Source organism: Triturus cristatus, chromosome 10 (assembly GCF_964204655.1).
Source record: "Triturus cristatus chromosome 10, aTriCri1.1, whole genome shotgun sequence".
Classification (NCBI taxonomy): domain Eukaryota; kingdom Metazoa; phylum Chordata; class Amphibia; order Caudata; family Salamandridae; genus Triturus; species Triturus cristatus.
Window position 1 is genome coordinate 847,100,776 of NC_140593.1, and position 20,540 is coordinate 847,121,315.

Here is a 20,540-nt window from a genome sequence, read left to right on the forward strand (position 1 = left end):
TTCTAGATTGAGGCAGGAGGAAAGGAGGTGATTTGCCCAACAATGGCCATACTGGGAATTCAGCCACCCTGGGGCTCCCAGGTGAGTGTTTCAGTCCTGCGAGCCACTCATATAAATCTCGCCTGATCGAGCCTGATCGAGCGCTGAGTGAGCGTGTTTGAATCCAAGAATCAAATGCCTCTGTCTTAGGAGGAACAATTGGCAGGCCCTCCCTTGCATCTGGGGTGGAAGTCTATGGGGTAAGTGTCCAGGACTTGCAGAGGAGTACAAGTGCCAGAAAGTGCCTGCAGTTCTCATCAGCGCCTTTTTTCTGCTCTCTGGCAGCTAGGATATCGACTGATCCCTTCCTTGCAAGAGTGAAAAAAACAACACCTTGAGAGAAAACATGACTTTGTGTGGTTCACATAGAGAGAGAGCAGCCAAATAGCCCTGCTTTGTTTCTGAAAGACGCATCAGAAATTGCTTAAAATGCCGACTGGGGAATCAGGCTCGTTGGTCTAGGGGTATGATTCTCGCTTCGGGTGAGAGAGGTCCCGGGTTCAAATCCCGGACGAGCCCATGCTGTGGAATTATTTTTAGGCTGCTTATTATATAGGGCCATTTCTTCTTTTCAATGCTATAAGACGCCGTGTATGGTGAGAAAGTTCCTTTCCCTCTACGCTATTTCCCACTTTTGGCGTATAGAATTTCAGTGCCGGACTTCTTTGCAACTGCTTTTCTGGGGTGGACCATCAGTGTAGGAAAATTAAATGCAAAGTGTTTTTCTAGTGTGATTTCAGGTATGGTTTTAAAATCGCCTTTTGGAATAAAAGTGGTCCTCGTTCCTTTCTTCCAAAGAAAGAGATCGGGTAAGGAGGGTCCAACTTTGAGCTTCATGGACATTGGCCCTTGGTCTGTGCATTCCAGCCCACTACATGCCAAGAAGATTCGTGCAAGCGTGTCTGTTTCTGTAGTGTAGTGGTTATCACGTTCGCTTTACACGCGAAAGGTCCCTGGTTCGAGACCGGGCAGAAACAGCAGCTTTCTGTTTTTCACACAGTTTGCATTTACTCTCTCAACTTATAGGAAAGCTGAGATAATGGAAGCTGTCTATCCCTCACCAGCGTGATGTACTGTGCTCCAGGGGCATCAGTGACAGCTCAAAAAGAGAAGTGACGATAGTTTGCGCTATTCGTTTGCACGTCCTTGTGTACTGAAGGTTGGGCCTACTTCATGAAAGCAAGGCATGAGAGCAGAAATGGTTTTATTGACCTCACCGAGAGCATACACCTAGAACAAACAAAATGTCTGAAGGATAGAGGCATTTTCATTTCTTGTTCGATGACGGCCATGGAAAAGACAGCAACCATATTGCAGAAGAGAGCAGCATGTGCAGTTGCTTGCTTTGGGTGAAGCATTCACTAACTCGCTGCCAATAACCCCCGGAGCCGGTGCGAAAGGCGATTCTTGTGTGCCTCGGCTCGTTGGTCTAGGGGTATGATTCTCGCTTAGGGTGCGAGAGGTCCCGGGTTCAAATCCCGGACGAGCCCTTTTTCAGAGGTAAACATACGAATCCTACTCAAAACTCACAATGCCTGACTATTTCTCATTACACTCGCCGCATTGTTGCACAAAATATTTTGAACCTCAGAAGAAACATGGATCACCATGCTTTTTCTGCCTTCATGCTTAGTCTGTGTGTGTCCCAGGTGATGCTTTCCCAAGGTGTACTTGCTGGCATTTAGGCATCAGATATTTGTCTGTCGATGCCTGCATAAGTCAATTTTTAATACGTCTAATTGCAAGCATGTTGGCTGATATCTCTGCAGTTTTCACACTTGCTCCTCGCTTTCTGAGTGGCTGCTGATACAGCAGAATAGAAGTAGAGAGAATCCTTGAGAGGAACCTTGCTCTAACAGTAAAACACAGCAAGTGAGTTTCTGTAGTGTAGTGGTCATCACGTTCGCCTAACACGCGAAAGGTCCCCGGTTCGAGACCGGGCAGAAACACTGTGCATGAGCTGCTTTTATGTGCACCCTCTAAAACCTTATTATCTCAATGCAAGCTTAAGAAGAGGCGGTCCTTGAACCCAGCGAGCCGTGGGAAACTTCCTTTACTTTTGCAAGACGAAACAAATTAATCCGCATCCATCAGTGGTCGCTCTTGTGCCTAGCTTTTTTTTTGTCATGCCATGTTGTATTGTGGGGTCTTTACACTTGTGACATTGCTGTGAACGTTGTAAGTGCAAACATTGGCAGGTGCAGTCAGAAGAGTCAGATCTGTGCACACCCAGGGCTGTCAGGATGGCCGAGTGGTCTAAGGCGCCAGACTCAAGAGAGCTTGATCTTCAGTGCAACTGAGACTTCTGGTCTCCTCATGGAGGCGTGGGTTCAAATCCCACTTCTGACAGGTTTCTTTTACACCCTTAAATCGTCCTGTTTTTTGTAGTGCATTCCCCACACACCACAATCTTTGCACGGACCTGTAACATATGACGAGAAATCCACCAACGATCAGGCTGGTCCCTCAATCACAATTCCATGTATTCCTGGAAGGGACACCTCAGGCACACCTTCCGTTAAATTTGCACTCCATCACACAAACTGCCGTGCTGGTTTCTCATTAAGCAGTTGATCCCATCTTTGTTGTGAGGCTCTCCTGCCACCTTTTGGGCGGAGAAGGCACTGTCCCTGCAACAACACAGGCAGACATGTTCAACAGGGCTTCCTGGTTATGTGGGAGGAGCAGATTGTCATTGGTCCCCCCTTGCGAATTTTAATTTACATAAGGAAGACAGAGAGGTAGCTGGGAGTAGGCAGTACACACGGACATTGAACTCTATCTTGTGATTTGCAGCCAATTCTAGATTGAGGCAGGAGGAAAGGAGGTGATTTGCCCAACAATGGCCATACTGGGAATTCAGCCACCCTGGGGCTCCCAGGTGAGTGTTTCAGTCCTGCGAGCCACTCATATAAATCTCGCCTGATCGAGCCTGATCGAGCGCTGAGTGAGCGTGTTTGAATCCAAGAATCAAATGCCTCTGTCTTAGGAGCAAGAATTGGCAGGCCCTCCCTTGCATCTGGGGTGGAAGTCTATGGGGTAAGTGTCCAGGACTTGCAGAGGAGTACAAGTGCCAGAAAGTGCCTGCAGTTCTCATCAGCGCCTTTTTTCTGCTCTCTGGCAGCTAGGATATCGACTGATCCCTTCCTTGCAAGAGTGAAAAAAACAACACCTTGAGAGAAAACATGACTTTGTGTGGTTCACATAGAGAGAGAGCAGCCAAATAGCCCTGCTTTGTTTCTGAAAGACGCATCAGAAATTGCTTAAAATGCCGACTGGGGAATCAGGCTCGTTGGTCTAGGGGTATGATTCTCGCTTCGGGTGCGAGAGGTCCCGGGTTCAAATCCCGGACGAGCCCATGCTGTGGAATTATTTTTAGGCTGCTTATTATATAGGGCCATTTCTTCTTTTCAATGCTATAAGACGCCGTGTATGGTGAGAAAGTTCCTTTCCCTCTACGCTATTTCCCACTTTTGGCGTATAGAATTTCAGTGCCGGACTTCTTTGCAACTGCTTTTCTGGGGTGGACCATCAGTGTAGGAAAATTAAATGCAAAGTGTTTTTCTAGTGTGATTTCAGGTATGGTTTTAAAATCGCCTTTTGGAATAAAAGTGGTCCTCGTTCCTTTCTTCCAAAGAAAGAGATCGGGTAAGGAGGGTCCAACTTTGAGCTTCATGGACATTGGCCCTTGGTCTGTGCATTCCAGCCCACTACATGCCAAGAAGATTCGTGCAAGCGTGTCTGTTTCTGTAGTGTAGTGGTTATCACGTTCGCTTTACACGCGAAAGGTCCCTGGTTCGAGACCGGGCAGAAACAGCAGCTTTATGTTTTTCACACAGTTTGCATTTACTCTCTCAACTTATAGGAAAGCTGAGATAATGGAAGCTGTCTATCCCTCACCAGCGTGATGTACTGTGCTCCAGGGGCATCAGTGACAGCTCAAAAAGAGAAGTGACGATAGTTTGCGCTATTCGTTTGCACGTCCTTGTGTACTGAAGGTTGGGCCTACTTCATGAAAGCAAGGCATGAGAGCAGAAATGGTTTTATTGACCTCACCGAGAGCATACACCTAGAACAAACAAAATGTCTGAAGGATAGAGGCATTTTCATTTCTTGTTCGATGACGGCCATGGAAAAGACAGCAACCATATTGCAGAAGAGAGCAGCATGTGCAGTTGCTTGCTTTGGGTGAAGCATTCACTAACTCGCTGCCAATAACCCCCGGAGCCGGTGCGAAAGGTGACTCTTGTGTGCCTCGGCTCGTTGGTCTAGGGGTATGATTCTCGCTTAGGGTGCGAGAGGTCCCGGGTTCAAATCCCGGACGAGCCCTTTTTCAGAGGTAAACATACGAATCCTACTCAAAACTCACAATGCCTGACTATTTCTCATTACACTCGCCGCATTGTTGCACAAAATATTTTGAACCTCAGAAGAAACATGGATCACCATGCTTTTTCTGCCTTCATGCTTAGTCTGTGTGTGTCCCAGGTGATGCTTTCCCAAGGTGTACTTGCTGGCATTTAGGCATCAGATATTTGTCTGTCGATGCCTGCATAAGTCAATTTTTAATACGTCTAATTGCAAGCATGTTGGCTGATATCTCTGCAGTTTTCACACTTGCTCCTCGCTTTCTGAGTGGCTGCTGATACAGCAGAATAGAAGTAGAGAGAATCCTTGAGAGGAACCTTGCTCTAACAGTAAAACACAGCAAGTGAGTTTCTGTAGTGTAGTGGTCATCACGTTCGCCTAACACGCGAAAGGTCCCCGGTTCGAGACCGGGCAGAAACACTGTGCATGAGCTGCTTTTATGTGCACCCTCTAAAACCTTATTATCTCAATGCAAGCTTAAGAAGAGGCGGTCCTTGAACCCAGCGAGCCGTGGGAAACTTCCTTTACTTTTGCAAGACGAAACAAATTAATCCGCATCCATCAGTGGTCGCTCTTGTGCCTAGCTTTTTTTTTGTCATGCCATGTTGTATTGTGGGGTCTTTACACTTGTGACATTGCTGTGAACGTTGTAAGTGCAAACATTGGCAGGTGCAGTCAGAAGAGTCAGATCTGTGCACACCCAGGGCTGTCAGGATGGCCGAGTGGTCTAAGGCGCCAGACTCAAGAGAGCTTGATCTTCAGTGCAACTGAGACTTCTGGTCTCCTCATGGAGGCGTGGGTTCAAATCCCACTTCTGACAGGTTTCTTTTACACCCTTAAATCGTCCTGTTTTTTGTAGTGCATTCCCCACACACCACAATCTTTGCACGGACCTGTAACATATGACGAGAAATCCACCAACGATCAGGCTGGTCCCTCAATCACAATTCCATGTATTCCTGGAAGGGACACCTCAGGCACACCTTCCGTTAAATTTGCACTCCATCACACAAACTGCCGTGCTGGTTTCTCATTAAGCAGTTGATCCCATCTTTGTTGTGAGGCTCTCCTGCCACCTTTTGGGCGGAGAAGGCACTGTCCCTGCAACAACACAGGCAGACATGTTCAACAGGGCTTCCTGGTTATGTGGGAGGAGCAGATTGTCATTGGTCCCCCCTTGCGAATTTTAATTTACATAAGGAAGACAGAGAGGTAGCTGGGAGTAGGCAGTACACACGGACATTGAACTCTATCTTGTGATTTGCAGCCAATTCTAGATTGAGGCAGGAGGAAAGGAGGTGATTTGCCCAACAATGGCCATACTGGGAATTCAGCCACCCTGGGGCTCCCAGGTGAGTGTTTCAGTCCTGCGAGCCACTCATATAAATCTCGCCTGATCGAGCCTGATCGAGCGCTGAGTGAGCGTGTTTGAATCCAAGAATCAAATGCCTCTGTCTTAGGAGGAACAATTGGCAGGCCCTCCCTTGCATCTGGGGTGGAAGTCTATGGGGTAAGTGTCCAGGACTTGCAGAGGAGTACAAGTGCCAGAAAGTGCCTGCAGTTCTCATCAGCGCCTTTTTTCTGCTCTCTGGCAGCTAGGATATCGACTGATCCCTTCCTTGCAAGAGTGAAAAAAACAACACCTTGAGAGAAAACATGACTTTGTGTGGTTCACATAGAGAGAGAGCAGCCAAATAGCCCTGCTTTGTTTCTGAAAGACGCATCAGAAATTGCTTAAAATGCCGACTGGGGAATCAGGCTCGTTGGTCTAGGGGTATGATTCTCGCTTCGGGTGAGAGAGGTCCCGGGTTCAAATCCCGGACGAGCCCATGCTGTGGAATTATTTTTAGGCTGCTTATTATATAGGGCCATTTCTTCTTTTCAATGCTATAAGACGCCGTGTATGGTGAGAAAGTTCCTTTCCCTCTACGCTATTTCCCACTTTTGGCGTATAGAATTTCAGTGCCGGACTTCTTTGCAACTGCTTTTCTGGGGTGGACCATCAGTGTAGGAAAATTAAATGCAAAGTGTTTTTCTAGTGTGATTTCAGGTATGGTTTTAAAATCGCCTTTTGGAATAAAAGTGGTCCTCGTTCCTTTCTTCCAAAGAAAGAGATCGGGTAAGGAGGGTCCAACTTTGAGCTTCATGGACATTGGCCCTTGGTCTGTGCATTCCAGCCCACTACATGCCAAGAAGATTCGTGCAAGCGTGTCTGTTTCTGTAGTGTAGTGGTTATCACGTTCGCTTTACACGCGAAAGGTCCCTGGTTCGAGACCGGGCAGAAACAGCAGCTTTCTGTTTTTCACACAGTTTGCATTTACTCTCTCAACTTATAGGAAAGCTGAGATAATGGAAGCTGTCTATCCCTCACCAGCGTGATGTACTGTGCTCCAGGGGCATCAGTGACAGCTCAAAAAGAGAAGTGACGATAGTTTGCGCTATTCGTTTGCACGTCCTTGTGTACTGAAGGTTGGGCCTACTTCATGAAAGCAAGGCATGAGAGCAGAAATGGTTTTATTGACCTCACCGAGAGCATACACCTAGAACAAACAAAATGTCTGAAGGATAGAGGCATTTTCATTTCTTGTTCGATGACGGCCATGGAAAAGACAGCAACCATATTGCAGAAGAGAGCAGCATGTGCAGTTGCTTGCTTTGGGTGAAGCATTCACTAACTCGCTGCCAATAACCCCCGGAGCCGGTGCGAAAGGCGACTCTTGTGTGCCTCGGCTCGTTGGTCTAGGGGTATGATTCTCGCTTAGGGTGCGAGAGGTCCCGGGTTCAAATCCCGGACGAGCCCTTTTTCAGAGGTAAACATACGAATCCTACTCAAAACTCACAATGCCTGACTATTTCTCATTACACTCGCCGCATTGTTGCACAAAATATTTTGAACCTCAGAAGAAACATGGATCACCATGCTTTTTCTGCCTTCATGCTTAGTCTGTGTGTGTCCCAGGTGATGCTTTCCCAAGGTGTACTTGCTGGCATTTAGGCATCAGATATTTGTCTGTCGATGCCTGCATAAGTCAATTTTTAATACGTCTAATTGCAAGCATGTTGGCTGATATCTCTGCAGTTTTCACACTTGCTCCTCGCTTTCTGAGTGGCTGCTGATACAGCAGAATAGAAGTAGAGAGAATCCTTGAGAGGAACCTTGCTCTAACAGTAAAACACAGCAAGTGAGTTTCTGTAGTGTAGTGGTCATCACGTTCGCCTAACACGCGAAAGGTCCCCGGTTCGAGACCGGGCAGAAACACTGTGCATGAGCTGCTTTTATGTGCACCCTCTAAAACCTTATTATCTCAATGCAAGCTTAAGAAGAGGCGGTCCTTGAACCCAGCGAGCCGTGGGAAACTTCCTTTACTTTTGCAAGACGAAACAAATTAATCCGCATCCATCAGTGGTCGCTCTTGTGCCTAGCTTTTTTTTTGTCATGCCATGTTGTATTGTGGGGTCTTTACACTTGTGACATTGCTGTGAACGTTGTAAGTGCAAACATTGGCAGGTGCAGTCAGAAGAGTCAGATCTGTGCACACCCAGGGCTGTCAGGATGGCCGAGTGGTCTAAGGCGCCAGACTCAAGAGAGCTTGATCTTCAGTGCAACTGAGACTTCTGGTCTCCTCATGGAGGCGTGGGTTCAAATCCCACTTCTGACAGGTTTCTTTTACACCCTTAAATCGTCCTGTTTTTTGTAGTGCATTCCCCACACACCACAATCTTTGCACGGACCTGTAACATATGACGAGAAATCCACCAACGATCAGGCTGGTCCCTCAATCACAATTCCATGTATTCCTGGAAGGGACACCTCAGGCACACCTTCCGTTAAATTTGCACTCCATCACACAAACTGCCGTGCTGGTTTCTCATTAAGCAGTTGATCCCATCTTTGTTGTGAGGCTCTCCTGCCACCTTTTGGGCGGAGAAGGCACTGTCCCTGCAACAACACAGGCAGACATGTTCAACAGGGCTTCCTGGTTATGTGGGAGGAGCAGATTGTCATTGGTCCCCCCTTGCGAATTTTAATTTACATAAGGAAGACAGAGAGGTAGCTGGGAGTAGGCAGTACACACGGACATTGAACTCTATCTTGTGATTTGCAGCCAATTCTAGATTGAGGCAGGAGGAAAGGAGGTGATTTGCCCAACAATGGCCATACTGGGAATTCAGCCACCCTGGGGCTCCCAGGTGAGTGTTTCAGTCCTGCGAGCCACTCATATAAATCTCGCCTGATCGAGCCTGATCGAGCGCTGAGTGAGCGTGTTTGAATCCAAGAATCAAATGCCTCTGTCTTAGGAGCAAGAATTGGCAGGCCCTCCCTTGCATCTGGGGTGGAAGTCTATGGGGTAAGTGTCCAGGACTTGCAGAGGAGTACAAGTGCCAGAAAGTGCCTGCAGTTCTCATCAGCGCCTTTTTTCTGCTCTCTGGCAGCTAGGATATCGACTGATCCCTTCCTTGCAAGAGTGAAAAAAACAACACCTTGAGAGAAAACATGACTTTGTGTGGTTCACATAGAGAGAGAGCAGCCAAATAGCCCTGCTTTGTTTCTGAAAGACGCATCAGAAATTGCTTAAAATGCCGACTGGGGAATCAGGCTCGTTGGTCTAGGGGTATGATTCTCGCTTCGGGTGCGAGAGGTCCCGGGTTCAAATCCCGGACGAGCCCATGCTGTGGAATTATTTTTAGGCTGCTTATTATATAGGGCCATTTCTTCTTTTCAATGCTATAAGACGCCGTGTATGGTGAGAAAGTTCCTTTCCCTCTACGCTATTTCCCACTTTTGGCGTATAGAATTTCAGTGCCGGACTTCTTTGCAACTGCTTTTCTGGGGTGGACCATCAGTGTAGGAAAATTAAATGCAAAGTGTTTTTCTAGTGTGATTTCAGGTATGGTTTTAAAATCGCCTTTTGGAATAAAAGTGGTCCTCGTTCCTTTCTTCCAAAGAAAGAGATCGGGTAAGGAGGGTCCAACTTTGAGCTTCATGGACATTGGCCCTTGGTCTGTGCATTCCAGCCCACTACATGCCAAGAAGATTCGTGCAAGCGTGTCTGTTTCTGTAGTGTAGTGGTTATCACGTTCGCTTTACACGCGAAAGGTCCCTGGTTCGAGACCGGGCAGAAACAGCAGCTTTCTGTTTTTCACACAGTTTGCATTTACTCTCTCAACTTATAGGAAAGCTGAGATAATGGAAGCTGTCTATCCCTCACCAGCGTGATGTACTGTGCTCCAGGGGCATCAGTGACAGCTCAAAAAGAGAAGTGACGATAGTTTGCGCTATTCGTTTGCACGTCCTTGTGTACTGAAGGTTGGGCCTACTTCATGAAAGCAAGGCATGAGAGCAGAAATGGTTTTATTGACCTCACCGAGAGCATACACCTAGAACAAACAAAATGTCTGAAGGATAGAGGCATTTTCATTTCTTGTTCGATGACGGCCATGGAAAAGACAGCAACCATATTGCAGAAGAGAGCAGCATGTGCAGTTGCTTGCTTTGGGTGAAGCATTCACTAACTCGCTGCCAATAACCCCCGGAGCCGGTGCGAAAGGTGACTCTTGTGTGCCTCGGCTCGTTGGTCTAGGGGTATGATTCTCGCTTAGGGTGCGAGAGGTCCCGGGTTCAAATCCCGGACGAGCCCTTTTTCAGAGGTAAACATACGAATCCTACTCAAAACTCACAATGCCTGACTATTTCTCATTACACTCGCCGCATTGTTGCACAAAATATTTTGAACCTCAGAAGAAACATGGATCACCATGCTTTTTCTGCCTTCATGCTTAGTCTGTGTGTGTCCCAGGTGATGCTTTCCCAAGGTGTACTTGCTGGCATTTAGGCATCAGATATTTGTCTGTCGATGCCTGCATAAGTCAATTTTTAATACGTCTAATTGCAAGCATGTTGGCTGATATCTCTGCAGTTTTCACACTTGCTCCTCGCTTTCTGAGTGGCTGCTGATACAGCAGAATAGAAGTAGAGAGAATCCTTGAGAGGAACCTTGCTCTAACAGTAAAACACAGCAAGTGAGTTTCTGTAGTGTAGTGGTCATCACGTTCGCCTAACACGCGAAAGGTCCCCGGTTCGAGACCGGGCAGAAACACTGTGCATGAGCTGCTTTTATGTGCACCCTCTAAAACCTTATTATCTCAATGCAAGCTTAAGAAGAGGCGGTCCTTGAACCCAGCGAGCCGTGGGAAACTTCCTTTACTTTTGCAAGACGAAACAAATTAATCCGCATCCATCAGTGGTCGCTCTTGTGCCTAGCTTTTTTTTTGTCATGCCATGTTGTATTGTGGGGTCTTTACACTTGTGACATTGCTGTGAACGTTGTAAGTGCAAACATTGGCAGGTGCAGTCAGAAGAGTCAGATCTGTGCACACCCAGGGCTGTCAGGATGGCCGAGTGGTCTAAGGCGCCAGACTCAAGAGAGCTTGATCTTCAGTGCAACTGAGACTTCTGGTCTCCTCATGGAGGCGTGGGTTCAAATCCCACTTCTGACAGGTTTCTTTTACACCCTTAAATCGTCCTGTTTTTTGTAGTGCATTCCCCACACACCACAATCTTTGCACGGACCTGTAACATATGACGAGAAATCCACCAACGATCAGGCTGGTCCCTCAATCACAATTCCATGTATTCCTGGAAGGGACACCTCAGGCACACCTTCCGTTAAATTTGCACTCCATCACACAAACTGCCGTGCTGGTTTCTCATTAAGCAGTTGATCCCATCTTTGTTGTGAGGCTCTCCTGCCACCTTTTGGGCGGAGAAGGCACTGTCCCTGCAACAACACAGGCAGACATGTTCAACAGGGCTTCCTGGTTATGTGGGAGGAGCAGATTGTCATTGGTCCCCCCTTGCGAATTTTAATTTACATAAGGAAGACAGAGAGGTAGCTGGGAGTAGGCAGTACACACGGACATTGAACTCTATCTTGTGATTTGCAGCCAATTCTAGATTGAGGCAGGAGGAAAGGAGGTGATTTGCCCAACAATGGCCATACTGGGAATTCAGCCACCCTGGGGCTCCCAGGTGAGTGTTTCAGTCCTGCGAGCCACTCATATAAATCTCGCCTGATCGAGCCTGATCGAGCGCTGAGTGAGCGTGTTTGAATCCAAGAATCAAATGCCTCTGTCTTAGGAGCAAGAATTGGCAGGCCCTCCCTTGCATCTGGGGTGGAAGTCTATGGGGTAAGTGTCCAGGACTTGCAGAGGAGTACAAGTGCCAGAAAGTGCCTGCAGTTCTCATCAGCGCCTTTTTTCTGCTCTCTGGCAGCTAGGATATCGACTGATCCCTTCCTTGCAAGAGTGAAAAAAACAACACCTTGAGAGAAAACATGACTTTGTGTGGTTCACATAGAGAGAGAGCAGCCAAATAGCCCTGCTTTGTTTCTGAAAGACGCATCAGAAATTGCTTAAAATGCCGACTGGGGAATCAGGCTCGTTGGTCTAGGGGTATGATTCTCGCTTCGGGTGCGAGAGGTCCCGGGTTCAAATCCCGGACGAGCCCATGCTGTGGAATTATTTTTAGGCTGCTTATTATATAGGGCCATTTCTTCTTTTCAATGCTATAAGACGCCGTGTATGGTGAGAAAGTTCCTTTCCCTCTACGCTATTTCCCACTTTTGGCGTATAGAATTTCAGTGCCGGACTTCTTTGCAACTGCTTTTCTGGGGTGGACCATCAGTGTAGGAAAATTAAATGCAAAGTGTTTTTCTAGTGTGATTTCAGGTATGGTTTTAAAATCGCCTTTTGGAATAAAAGTGGTCCTCGTTCCTTTCTTCCAAAGAAAGAGATCGGGTAAGGAGGGTCCAACTTTGAGCTTCATGGACATTGGCCCTTGGTCTGTGCATTCCAGCCCACTACATGCCAAGAAGATTCGTGCAAGCGTGTCTGTTTCTGTAGTGTAGTGGTTATCACGTTCGCTTTACACGCGAAAGGTCCCTGGTTCGAGACCGGGCAGAAACAGCAGCTTTCTGTTTTTCACACAGTTTGCATTTACTCTCTCAACTTATAGGAAAGCTGAGATAATGGAAGCTGTCTATCCCTCACCAGCGTGATGTACTGTGCTCCAGGGGCATCAGTGACAGCTCAAAAAGAGAAGTGACGATAGTTTGCGCTATTCGTTTGCACGTCCTTGTGTACTGAAGGTTGGGCCTACTTCATGAAAGCAAGGCATGAGAGCAGAAATGGTTTTATTGACCTCACCGAGAGCATACACCTAGAACAAACAAAATGTCTGAAGGATAGAGGCATTTTCATTTCTTGTTCGATGACGGCCATGGAAAAGACAGCAACCATATTGCAGAAGAGAGCAGCATGTGCAGTTGCTTGCTTTGGGTGAAGCATTCACTAACTCGCTGCCAATAACCCCCGGAGCCGGTGCGAAAGGTGACTCTTGTGTGTCTCGGCTCGTTGGTCTAGGGGTATGATTCTCGCTTAGGGTGCGAGAGGTCCCGGGTTCAAATCCCGGACGAGCCCTTTTTCAGAGGTAAACATACGAATCCTACTCAAAACTCACAATGCCTGACTATTTCTCATTACACTCGCCGCATTGTTGCACAAAATATTTTGAACCTCAGAAGAAACATGGATCACCATGCTTTTTCTGCCTTCATGCTTAGTCTGTGTGTGTCCCAGGTGATGCTTTCCCAAGGTGTACTTGCTGGCATTTAGGCATCAGATATTTGTCTGTCGATGCCTGCATAAGTCAATTTTTAATACGTCTAATTGCAAGCATGTTGGCTGATATCTCTGCAGTTTTCACACTTGCTCCTCGCTTTCTGAGTGGCTGCTGATACAGCAGAATAGAAGTAGAGAGAATCCTTGAGAGGAACCTTGCTCTAACAGTAAAACACAGCAAGTGAGTTTCTGTAGTGTAGTGGTCATCACGTTCGCCTAACACGCGAAAGGTCCCCGGTTCGAGACTGTGCATGAGCTGCTTTTATGTGCACCCTCTAAAACCTTATTATCTCAATGCAAGCTTAAGAAGAGGCGGTCCTTGAACCCAGCGAGCCGTGGGAAACTTCCTTTACTTTTGCAAGACGAAACAAATTAATCCGCATCCATCAGTGGTCGCTCTTGTGCCTAGCTTTTTTTTTGTCATGCCATGTTGTATTGTGGGGTCTTTACACTTGTGACATTGCTGTGAACGTTGTAAGTGCAAACATTGGCAGGTGCAGTCAGAAGAGTCAGATCTGTGCACACCCAGGGCTGTCAGGATGGCCGAGTGGTCTAAGGCGCCAGACTCAAGAGAGCTTGATCTTCAGTGCAACTGAGACTTCTGGTCTCCTCATGGAGGCGTGGGTTCAAATCCCACTTCTGACAGGTTTCTTTTACACCCTTAAATCGTCCTGTTTTTTGCAGTGCATTCCCCACACACCACAATCTTTGCACGGACCTGTAACATATGACGAGAAATCCACCAACGATCAGGCTGGTCCCTCAATCACAATTCCATGTATTCCTGGAAGGGACACCTCAGGCACACCTTCCGTTAAATTTGCACTCCATCACACAAACTGCCGTGCTGGTTTCTCATTAAGCAGTTGATCCCATCTTTGTTGTGAGGCTCTCCTGCCACCTTTTGGGCGGAGAAGGCACTGTCCCTGCAACAACACAGGCAGACATGTTCAACAGGGCTTCCTGGTTATGTGGGAGGAGCAGATTGTCATTGGTCCCCCCTTGCGAATTTTAATTTACATAAGGAAGACAGAGAGGTAGCTGGGAGTAGGCAGTACACACGGACATTGAACTCTATCTTGTGATTTGCAGCCAATTCTAGATTGAGGCAGGAGGAAAGGAGGTGATTTGCCCAACAATGGCCATACTGGGAATTCAGCCACCCTGGGGCTCCCAGGTGAGTGTTTCAGTCCTGCGAGCCACTCATATAAATCTCGCCTGATCGAGCCTGATCGAGCGCTGAGTGAGCGTGTTTGAATCCAAGAATCAAATGCCTCTGTCTTAGGAGCAAGAATTGGCAGGCCCTCCCTTGCATCTGGGGTGGAAGTCTATGGGGTAAGTGTCCAGGACTTGCAGAGGAGTACAAGTGCCAGAAAGTGCCTGCAGTTCTCATCAGCGCCTTTTTTCTGCTCTCTGGCAGCTAGGATATCGACTGATCCCTTCCTTGCAAGAGTGAAAAAAACAACACCTTGAGAGAAAACATGACTTTGTGTGGTTCACATAGAGAGAGAGCAGCCAAATAGCCCTGCTTTGTTTCTGAAAGACGCATCAGAAATTGCTTAAAATGCCGACTGGGGAATCAGGCTCGTTGGTCTAGGGGTATGATTCTCGCTTCGGGTGCGAGAGGTCCCGGGTTCAAATCCCGGACGAGCCCATGCTGTGGAATTATTTTTAGGCTGCTTATTATATAGGGCCATTTCTTCTTTTCAATGCTATAAGACGCCGTGTATGGTGAGAAAGTTCCTTTCCCTCTACGCTATTTCCCACTTTTGGCGTATAGAATTTCAGTGCCGGACTTCTTTGCAACTGCTTTTCTGGGGTGGACCATCAGTGTAGGAAAATTAAATGCAAAGTGTTTTTCTAGTGTGATTTCAGGTATGGTTTTAAAATCGCCTTTTGGAATAAAAGTGGTCCTCGTTCCTTTCTTCCAAAGAAAGAGATCGGGTAAGGAGGGTCCAACTTTGAGCTTCATGGACATTGGCCCTTGGTCTGTGCATTCCAGCCCACTACATGCCAAGAAGATTCGTGCAAGCGTGTCTGTTTCTGTAGTGTAGTGGTTATCACGTTCGCTTTACACGCGAAAGGTCCCTGGTTCGAGACCGGGCAGAAACAGCAGCTTTCTGTTTTTCACACAGTTTGCATTTACTCTCTCAACTTATAGGAAAGCTGAGATAATGGAAGCTGTCTATCCCTCACCAGCGTGATGTACTGTGCTCCAGGGGCATCAGTGACAGCTCAAAAAGAGAAGTGACGATAGTTTGCGCTATTCGTTTGCACGTCCTTGTGTACTGAAGGTTGGGCCTACTTCATGAAAGCAAGGCATGAGAGCAGAAATGGTTTTATTGACCTCACCGAGAGCATACACCTAGAACAAACAAAATGTCTGAAGGATAGAGGCATTTTCATTTCTTGTTCGATGACGGCCATGGAAAAGACAGCAACCATATTGCAGAAGAGAGCAGCATGTGCAGTTGCTTGCTTTGGGTGAAGCATTCACTAACTCGCTGCCAATAACCCCCGGAGCCGGTGCGAAAGGCGACTCTTGTGTGCCTCGGCTCGTTGGTCTAGGGGTATGATTCTCGCTTAGGGTGCGAGAGGTCCTGGGTTCAAATCCCGGACGAGCCCTTTTTCAGAGGTAAACATACGAATCCTACTCAAAACTCACAATGCCTGACTATTTCTCATTACACTCGCCGCATTGTTGCACAAAATATTTTGAACCTCAGAAGAAACATGGATCACCATGCTTTTTCTGCCTTCATGCTTAGTCTGTGTGTGTCCCAGGTGATGCTTTCCCAAGGTGTACTTGCTGGCATTTAGGCATCAGATATTTGTCTGTCGATGCCTGCATAAGTCAATTTTTAATACGTCTAATTGCAAGCATGTTGGCTGATATCTCTGCAGTTTTCACACTTGCTCCTCGCTTTCTGAGTGGCTGCTGATACAGCAGAATAGAAGTAGAGAGAATCCTTGAGAGGAACCTTGCTCTAACAGTAAAACACAGCAAGTGAGTTTCTGTAGTGTAGTGGTCATCACGTTCGCCTAACACGCGAAAGGTCCCCGGTTCGAGACTGTGCATGAGCTGCTTTTATGTGCACCCTCTAAAACCTTATTATCTCAATGCAAGCTTAAGAAGAGGCGGTCCTTGAACCCAGCGAGCCGTGGGAAACTTCCTTTACTTTTGCAAGACGAAACAAATTAATCCGCATCCATCAGTGGTCGCTCTTGTGCCTAGCTTTTTTTTTGTCATGCCATGTTGTATTGTGGGGTCTTTACACTTGTGACATTGCTGTGAACGTTGTAAGTGCAAACATTGGCAGGTGCAGTCAGAAGAGTCAGATCTGTGCACACCCAGGGCTGTCAGGATGGCCGAGTGGTCTAAGGCGCCAGACTCAAGAGAGCTTGATCTTCAGTGCAACTGAGACTTCTGGTCTCCTCATGGAGGCGTGGGTTCAAATCCCACTTCTGACAGGTTTCTTTTACACCCTTAAATCGTCCTGTTTTTTGCAGTGCATTCCCCACACACCACAATCTTTGCACGGACCTGTAACATATGACGAGAAATCCACCAACGATCAGGCTGGTCCCTCAATCACAATTCCATGTATTCCTGGAAGGGACACCTCAGGCACACCTTCCGTTAAATTTGCACTCCATCACACAAACTGCCGTGCTGGTTTCTCATTAAGCAGTTGATCCCATCTTTGTTGTGAGGCTCTCCTGCCACCTTTTGGGCGGAGAAGGCACTGTCCCTGCAACAACACAGGCAGACATGTTCAACAGGGCTTCCTGGTTATGTGGGAGGAGCAGATTGTCATTGGTCCCCCCTTGCGAATTTTAATTTACATAAGGAAGACAGAGAGGTAGCTGGGAGTAGGCAGTACACACGGACATTGAACTCTATCTTGTGATTTGCAGCCAATTCTAGATTGAGGCAGGAGGAAAGGAGGTGATTTGCCCAACAATGGCCATACTGGGAATTCAGCCACCCTGGGGCTCCCAGGTGAGTGTTTCAGTCCTGCGAGCCACTCATATAAATCTCGCCTGATCGAGCCTGATCGAGCGCTGAGTGAGCGTGTTTGAATCCAAGAATCAAATGCCTCTGTCTTAGGAGCAAGAATTGGCAGGCCCTCCCTTGCATCTGGGGTGGAAGTCTATGGGGTAAGTGTCCAGGACTTGCAGAGGAGTACAAGTGCCAGAAAGTGCCTGCAGTTCTCATCAGCGCCTTTTTTCTGCTCTCTGGCAGCTAGGATATCGACTGATCCCTTCCTTGCAAGAGTGAAAAAAACAACACCTTGAGAGAAAACATGACTTTGTGTGGTTCACATAGAGAGAGAGCAGCCAAATAGCCCTGCTTTGTTTCTGAAAGACGCATCAGAAATTGCTTAAAATGCCGACTGGGGAATCAGGCTCGTTGGTCTAGGGGTATGATTCTCGCTTCGGGTGCGAGAGGTCCCGGGTTCAAATCCCGGACGAGCCCATGCTGTGGAATTATTTTTAGGCTGCTTATTATATAGGGCCATTTCTTCTTTTCAATGCTATAAGACGCCGTGTATGGTGAGAAAGTTCCTTTCCCTCTACGCTATTTCCCACTTTTGGCGTATAGAATTTCAGTGCCGGACTTCTTTGCAACTGCTTTTCTGGGGTGGACCATCAGTGTAGGAAAATTAAATGCAAAGTGTTTTTCTAGTGTGATTTCAGGTATGGTTTTAAAATCGCCTTTTGGAATAAAAGTGGTCCTCGTTCCTTTCTTCCAAAGAAAGAGATCGGGTAAGGAGGGTCCAACTTTGAGCTTCATGGACATTGGCCCTTGGTCTGTGCATTCCAGCCCACTACATGCCAAGAAGATTCGTGCAAGCGTGTCTGTTTCTGTAGTGTAGTGGTTATCACGTTCGCTTTACACGCGAAAGGTCCCTGGTTCGAGACCGGGCAGAAACAGCAGCTTTCTGTTTTTCACACAGTTTGCATTTACTCTCTCAACTTATAGGAAAGCTGAGATAATGGAAGCTGTCTATCCCTCACCAGCGTGATGTACTGTGCTCCAGGGGCATCAGTGACAGCTCAAAAAGAGAAGTGACGATAGTTTGCGCTATTCGTTTGCACGTCCTTGTGTACTGAAGGTTGGGCCTACTTCATGAAAGCAAGGCATGAGAGCAGAAATGGTTTTATTGACCTCACCGAGAGCATACACCTAGAACAAACAAAATGTCTGAAGGATAGAGGCATTTTCATTTCTTGTTCGATGACGGCCATGGAAAAGACAGCAACCATATTGCAGAAGAGAGCAGCATGTGCAGTTGCTTGCTTTGGGTGAAGCATTCACTAACTCGCTGCCAATAACCCCCGGAGCCGGTGCGAAAGGTGACTCTTGTGTGCCTCGGCTCGTTGGTCTAGGGGTATGATTCTCGCTTAGGGTGCGAGAGGTCCCGGGTTCAAATCCCGGACGAGCCCTTTTTCAGAGGTAAACATACGAATCCTACTCAAAACTCACAATGCCTGACTATTTCTCATTACACTCGCCGCATTGTTGCACAAAATATTTTGAACCTCAGAAGAAACATGGATCACCATGCTTTTTCTGCCTTCATGCTTAGTCTGTGTGTGTCCCAGGTGATGCTTTCCCAAGGTGTACTTGCTGGCATTTAGGCATCAGATATTTGTCTGTCGATGCCTGCATAAGTCAATTTTTAATACGTCTAATTGCAAGCATGTTGGCTGATATCTCTGCAGTTTTCACACTTGCTCCTCGCTTTCTGAGTGGCTGCTGATACAGCAGAATAGAAGTAGAGAGAATCCTTGAGAGGAACCTTGCTCTAACAGTAAAACACAGCAAGTGAGTTTCTGTAGTGTAGTGGTCATCACGTTCGCCTAACACGCGAAAGGTCCCCGGTTCGAGACCGGGCAGAAACACTGTGCATGAGCTGCTTTTATGTGCACCCTCTAAAACCTTATTATCTCAATGCAAGCTTAAGAAGAGGCGGTCCTTGAACCCAGCGAGCCGTGGGAAACTTCCTTTACTTTTGCAAGACGAAACAAATTAATCCGCATCCATCAGTGGTCGCTCTTGTGCCTAGCTTTTTTTTTGTCATGCCATGTTGTATTGTGGGGTCTTTACACTTGTGACATTGCTGTGAACGTTGTAAGTGCAAACATTGGCAGGTGCAGTCAGAAGAGTCAGATCTGTGCACACCCAGGGCTGTCAGGATGGCCGAGTGGTCTAAGGCGCCAGACTCAAGAGAGCTTGATCTTCAGTGCAACTGAGACTTCTGGTCTCCTCATGGAGGTGTGGGTTCAAATCCCACTTCTGACAGGTTTCTTTTACACCCTTAAATCGTCCTGTTTTTTGTAGTGCATTCCCCACACACCACAATCTTTGCACGGACCTGTAACATATGACGAGAAATCCACCAACGATCAGGCTGGTCCCTCAATCACAATTCCATGTATTCCTGGAAGGGACACCTCAGGCACACCTTCCGTTAAATTTGCACTCCATCACACAAACTGCCGTGCTGGTTTCTCATTAAGCAGTTGATCCCATCTTTGTTGTGAGGCTCTCCTGCCACCTTTTGGGTGGAGAAGGCACTGTCCCTGCAACAACACAGGCAGACATGTTCAACAGGGCTTCCTGGTTATGTGGGAGGAGCAGATTGTCATTGGTCCCCCCTTGCGAATTTTAATTTACATAAGGAAGACAGAGAGGTAGCTGGGAGTAGGCAGTACACACGGACATTGAACTCTATCTTGTGATTTGCAGCCAATTCTAGATTGAGGCAGGAGGAAAGGAGGTGATTTGCCCAACAATGGCCATACTGGGAATTCAGCCACCCTGGGGCTCCCAGGTGAGTGTTTCAGTCCTGCGAGCCACTCATATAAATCTCGCCTGATCGAGCCTGATCGAGCGCTGAGTGAGCGTGTTTGAATCCAAGAATCAAATGCCTCTGTCTTAGGAGCAAGAATTGGCAGGCCCTCCCTTGCATCTGGGGTGGAAGTCTATGGGGTAAGTGTCCAGGACTTGCAGAGGAGTACAAGTGCCAGAAAGTGCCTGCAGTTCTCATCAGCGCCTTTTTTCTGCTCTCTGGCAGCTAGGATATCGACTGATCCCTTCCTTGCAAGAGTGAAAAAAACAACACCTTGAGAGAAAACATGACTTTGTGTGGTTCACATAGAGAGAGAGCAGCCAAATAGCCCTGCTTTGTTTCTGAAAGACGCATCAGAAATTGCTTAAAATGCCGACTGGGGAATCAGGCTCGTTGGTCTAGGGGTATGATTCTCGCTTCGGGTGCGAGAGGTCCCGGGTTCAAATCCCGGACGAGCCCATGCTGTGGAATTATTTTTAGGCTGCTTATTATATAGGGCCATTTCTTCTTTTCAATGCTATAAGACGCCGTGTATGGTGAGAAAGTTCCTTTCCCTCTACGCTATTTCCCACTTTTGGCGTATAGAATTTCAGT

General features: G+C 47.3%; 31 non-coding genes across 31 annotated transcripts; all 31 read left to right on the plus strand.

Moving 5' to 3' along the window:
- The first annotated feature begins 943 nt into the window (after positions 1 to 943).
- TRNAV-UAC (transfer RNA valine (anticodon UAC)) lies at positions 944 to 1,016 on the plus strand. The gene has a single exon. It is a non-coding gene; the product is annotated as a tRNA-Val (tRNA).
- A 441-nt stretch (positions 1,017 to 1,457) lies between these two features.
- TRNAP-AGG (transfer RNA proline (anticodon AGG)) lies at positions 1,458 to 1,529 on the plus strand. Its single transcript has one exon. It is a non-coding gene; the product is annotated as a tRNA-Pro (tRNA).
- A 386-nt stretch (positions 1,530 to 1,915) lies between these two features.
- On the plus strand, positions 1,916 to 1,988 carry TRNAV-AAC (transfer RNA valine (anticodon AAC)). The gene has a single exon. It is a non-coding gene; the product is annotated as a tRNA-Val (tRNA).
- A 288-nt stretch (positions 1,989 to 2,276) lies between these two features.
- Positions 2,277 to 2,388, plus strand: TRNAL-CAA (transfer RNA leucine (anticodon CAA)). Its single transcript has 2 exons — positions 2,277 to 2,314; positions 2,343 to 2,388. It is a non-coding gene; the product is annotated as a tRNA-Leu (tRNA).
- A 937-nt stretch (positions 2,389 to 3,325) lies between these two features.
- Positions 3,326 to 3,397, plus strand: TRNAP-CGG (transfer RNA proline (anticodon CGG)). Its single transcript has one exon. It is a non-coding gene; the product is annotated as a tRNA-Pro (tRNA).
- A 385-nt stretch (positions 3,398 to 3,782) lies between these two features.
- Positions 3,783 to 3,855, plus strand: TRNAV-UAC (transfer RNA valine (anticodon UAC)). Its single transcript has one exon. It is a non-coding gene; the product is annotated as a tRNA-Val (tRNA).
- Positions 3,856 to 4,296: 441 nt separating this feature from the next.
- Positions 4,297 to 4,368, plus strand: TRNAP-AGG (transfer RNA proline (anticodon AGG)). Its single transcript has one exon. It is a non-coding gene; the product is annotated as a tRNA-Pro (tRNA).
- A 386-nt stretch (positions 4,369 to 4,754) lies between these two features.
- Positions 4,755 to 4,827, plus strand: TRNAV-AAC (transfer RNA valine (anticodon AAC)). The gene has a single exon. It is a non-coding gene; the product is annotated as a tRNA-Val (tRNA).
- A 288-nt stretch (positions 4,828 to 5,115) lies between these two features.
- Positions 5,116 to 5,227, plus strand: TRNAL-CAA (transfer RNA leucine (anticodon CAA)). Its single transcript has 2 exons — positions 5,116 to 5,153; positions 5,182 to 5,227. It is a non-coding gene; the product is annotated as a tRNA-Leu (tRNA).
- Positions 5,228 to 6,621: 1,394 nt separating this feature from the next.
- On the plus strand, positions 6,622 to 6,694 carry TRNAV-UAC (transfer RNA valine (anticodon UAC)). Its single transcript has one exon. It is a non-coding gene; the product is annotated as a tRNA-Val (tRNA).
- A 441-nt stretch (positions 6,695 to 7,135) lies between these two features.
- Positions 7,136 to 7,207, plus strand: TRNAP-AGG (transfer RNA proline (anticodon AGG)). Its single transcript has one exon. It is a non-coding gene; the product is annotated as a tRNA-Pro (tRNA).
- A 386-nt stretch (positions 7,208 to 7,593) lies between these two features.
- Positions 7,594 to 7,666, plus strand: TRNAV-AAC (transfer RNA valine (anticodon AAC)). The gene has a single exon. It is a non-coding gene; the product is annotated as a tRNA-Val (tRNA).
- Positions 7,667 to 7,954: 288 nt separating this feature from the next.
- Positions 7,955 to 8,066, plus strand: TRNAL-CAA (transfer RNA leucine (anticodon CAA)). The gene is made up of 2 exons: positions 7,955 to 7,992; positions 8,021 to 8,066. It is a non-coding gene; the product is annotated as a tRNA-Leu (tRNA).
- Positions 8,067 to 9,003: 937 nt separating this feature from the next.
- TRNAP-CGG (transfer RNA proline (anticodon CGG)) lies at positions 9,004 to 9,075 on the plus strand. The gene has a single exon. It is a non-coding gene; the product is annotated as a tRNA-Pro (tRNA).
- Positions 9,076 to 9,460: 385 nt separating this feature from the next.
- TRNAV-UAC (transfer RNA valine (anticodon UAC)) lies at positions 9,461 to 9,533 on the plus strand. Its single transcript has one exon. It is a non-coding gene; the product is annotated as a tRNA-Val (tRNA).
- A 441-nt stretch (positions 9,534 to 9,974) lies between these two features.
- TRNAP-AGG (transfer RNA proline (anticodon AGG)) lies at positions 9,975 to 10,046 on the plus strand. The gene has a single exon. It is a non-coding gene; the product is annotated as a tRNA-Pro (tRNA).
- A 386-nt stretch (positions 10,047 to 10,432) lies between these two features.
- TRNAV-AAC (transfer RNA valine (anticodon AAC)) lies at positions 10,433 to 10,505 on the plus strand. Its single transcript has one exon. It is a non-coding gene; the product is annotated as a tRNA-Val (tRNA).
- Positions 10,506 to 10,793: 288 nt separating this feature from the next.
- Positions 10,794 to 10,905, plus strand: TRNAL-CAA (transfer RNA leucine (anticodon CAA)). Its single transcript has 2 exons — positions 10,794 to 10,831; positions 10,860 to 10,905. It is a non-coding gene; the product is annotated as a tRNA-Leu (tRNA).
- Positions 10,906 to 11,842: 937 nt separating this feature from the next.
- On the plus strand, positions 11,843 to 11,914 carry TRNAP-CGG (transfer RNA proline (anticodon CGG)). Its single transcript has one exon. It is a non-coding gene; the product is annotated as a tRNA-Pro (tRNA).
- Positions 11,915 to 12,299: 385 nt separating this feature from the next.
- Positions 12,300 to 12,372, plus strand: TRNAV-UAC (transfer RNA valine (anticodon UAC)). The gene has a single exon. It is a non-coding gene; the product is annotated as a tRNA-Val (tRNA).
- A 441-nt stretch (positions 12,373 to 12,813) lies between these two features.
- TRNAP-AGG (transfer RNA proline (anticodon AGG)) lies at positions 12,814 to 12,885 on the plus strand. The gene has a single exon. It is a non-coding gene; the product is annotated as a tRNA-Pro (tRNA).
- Positions 12,886 to 13,619: 734 nt separating this feature from the next.
- On the plus strand, positions 13,620 to 13,731 carry TRNAL-CAA (transfer RNA leucine (anticodon CAA)). The gene is made up of 2 exons: positions 13,620 to 13,657; positions 13,686 to 13,731. It is a non-coding gene; the product is annotated as a tRNA-Leu (tRNA).
- Positions 13,732 to 14,668: 937 nt separating this feature from the next.
- Positions 14,669 to 14,740, plus strand: TRNAP-CGG (transfer RNA proline (anticodon CGG)). The gene has a single exon. It is a non-coding gene; the product is annotated as a tRNA-Pro (tRNA).
- A 385-nt stretch (positions 14,741 to 15,125) lies between these two features.
- On the plus strand, positions 15,126 to 15,198 carry TRNAV-UAC (transfer RNA valine (anticodon UAC)). The gene has a single exon. It is a non-coding gene; the product is annotated as a tRNA-Val (tRNA).
- Positions 15,199 to 15,639: 441 nt separating this feature from the next.
- Positions 15,640 to 15,711, plus strand: TRNAP-AGG (transfer RNA proline (anticodon AGG)). The gene has a single exon. It is a non-coding gene; the product is annotated as a tRNA-Pro (tRNA).
- Positions 15,712 to 16,445: 734 nt separating this feature from the next.
- On the plus strand, positions 16,446 to 16,557 carry TRNAL-CAA (transfer RNA leucine (anticodon CAA)). Its single transcript has 2 exons — positions 16,446 to 16,483; positions 16,512 to 16,557. It is a non-coding gene; the product is annotated as a tRNA-Leu (tRNA).
- A 937-nt stretch (positions 16,558 to 17,494) lies between these two features.
- On the plus strand, positions 17,495 to 17,566 carry TRNAP-CGG (transfer RNA proline (anticodon CGG)). Its single transcript has one exon. It is a non-coding gene; the product is annotated as a tRNA-Pro (tRNA).
- A 385-nt stretch (positions 17,567 to 17,951) lies between these two features.
- Positions 17,952 to 18,024, plus strand: TRNAV-UAC (transfer RNA valine (anticodon UAC)). Its single transcript has one exon. It is a non-coding gene; the product is annotated as a tRNA-Val (tRNA).
- Positions 18,025 to 18,465: 441 nt separating this feature from the next.
- On the plus strand, positions 18,466 to 18,537 carry TRNAP-AGG (transfer RNA proline (anticodon AGG)). Its single transcript has one exon. It is a non-coding gene; the product is annotated as a tRNA-Pro (tRNA).
- A 386-nt stretch (positions 18,538 to 18,923) lies between these two features.
- TRNAV-AAC (transfer RNA valine (anticodon AAC)) lies at positions 18,924 to 18,996 on the plus strand. Its single transcript has one exon. It is a non-coding gene; the product is annotated as a tRNA-Val (tRNA).
- Positions 18,997 to 20,333: 1,337 nt separating this feature from the next.
- TRNAP-CGG (transfer RNA proline (anticodon CGG)) lies at positions 20,334 to 20,405 on the plus strand. The gene has a single exon. It is a non-coding gene; the product is annotated as a tRNA-Pro (tRNA).
- Positions 20,406 to 20,540: the final 135 nt, after the last annotated feature.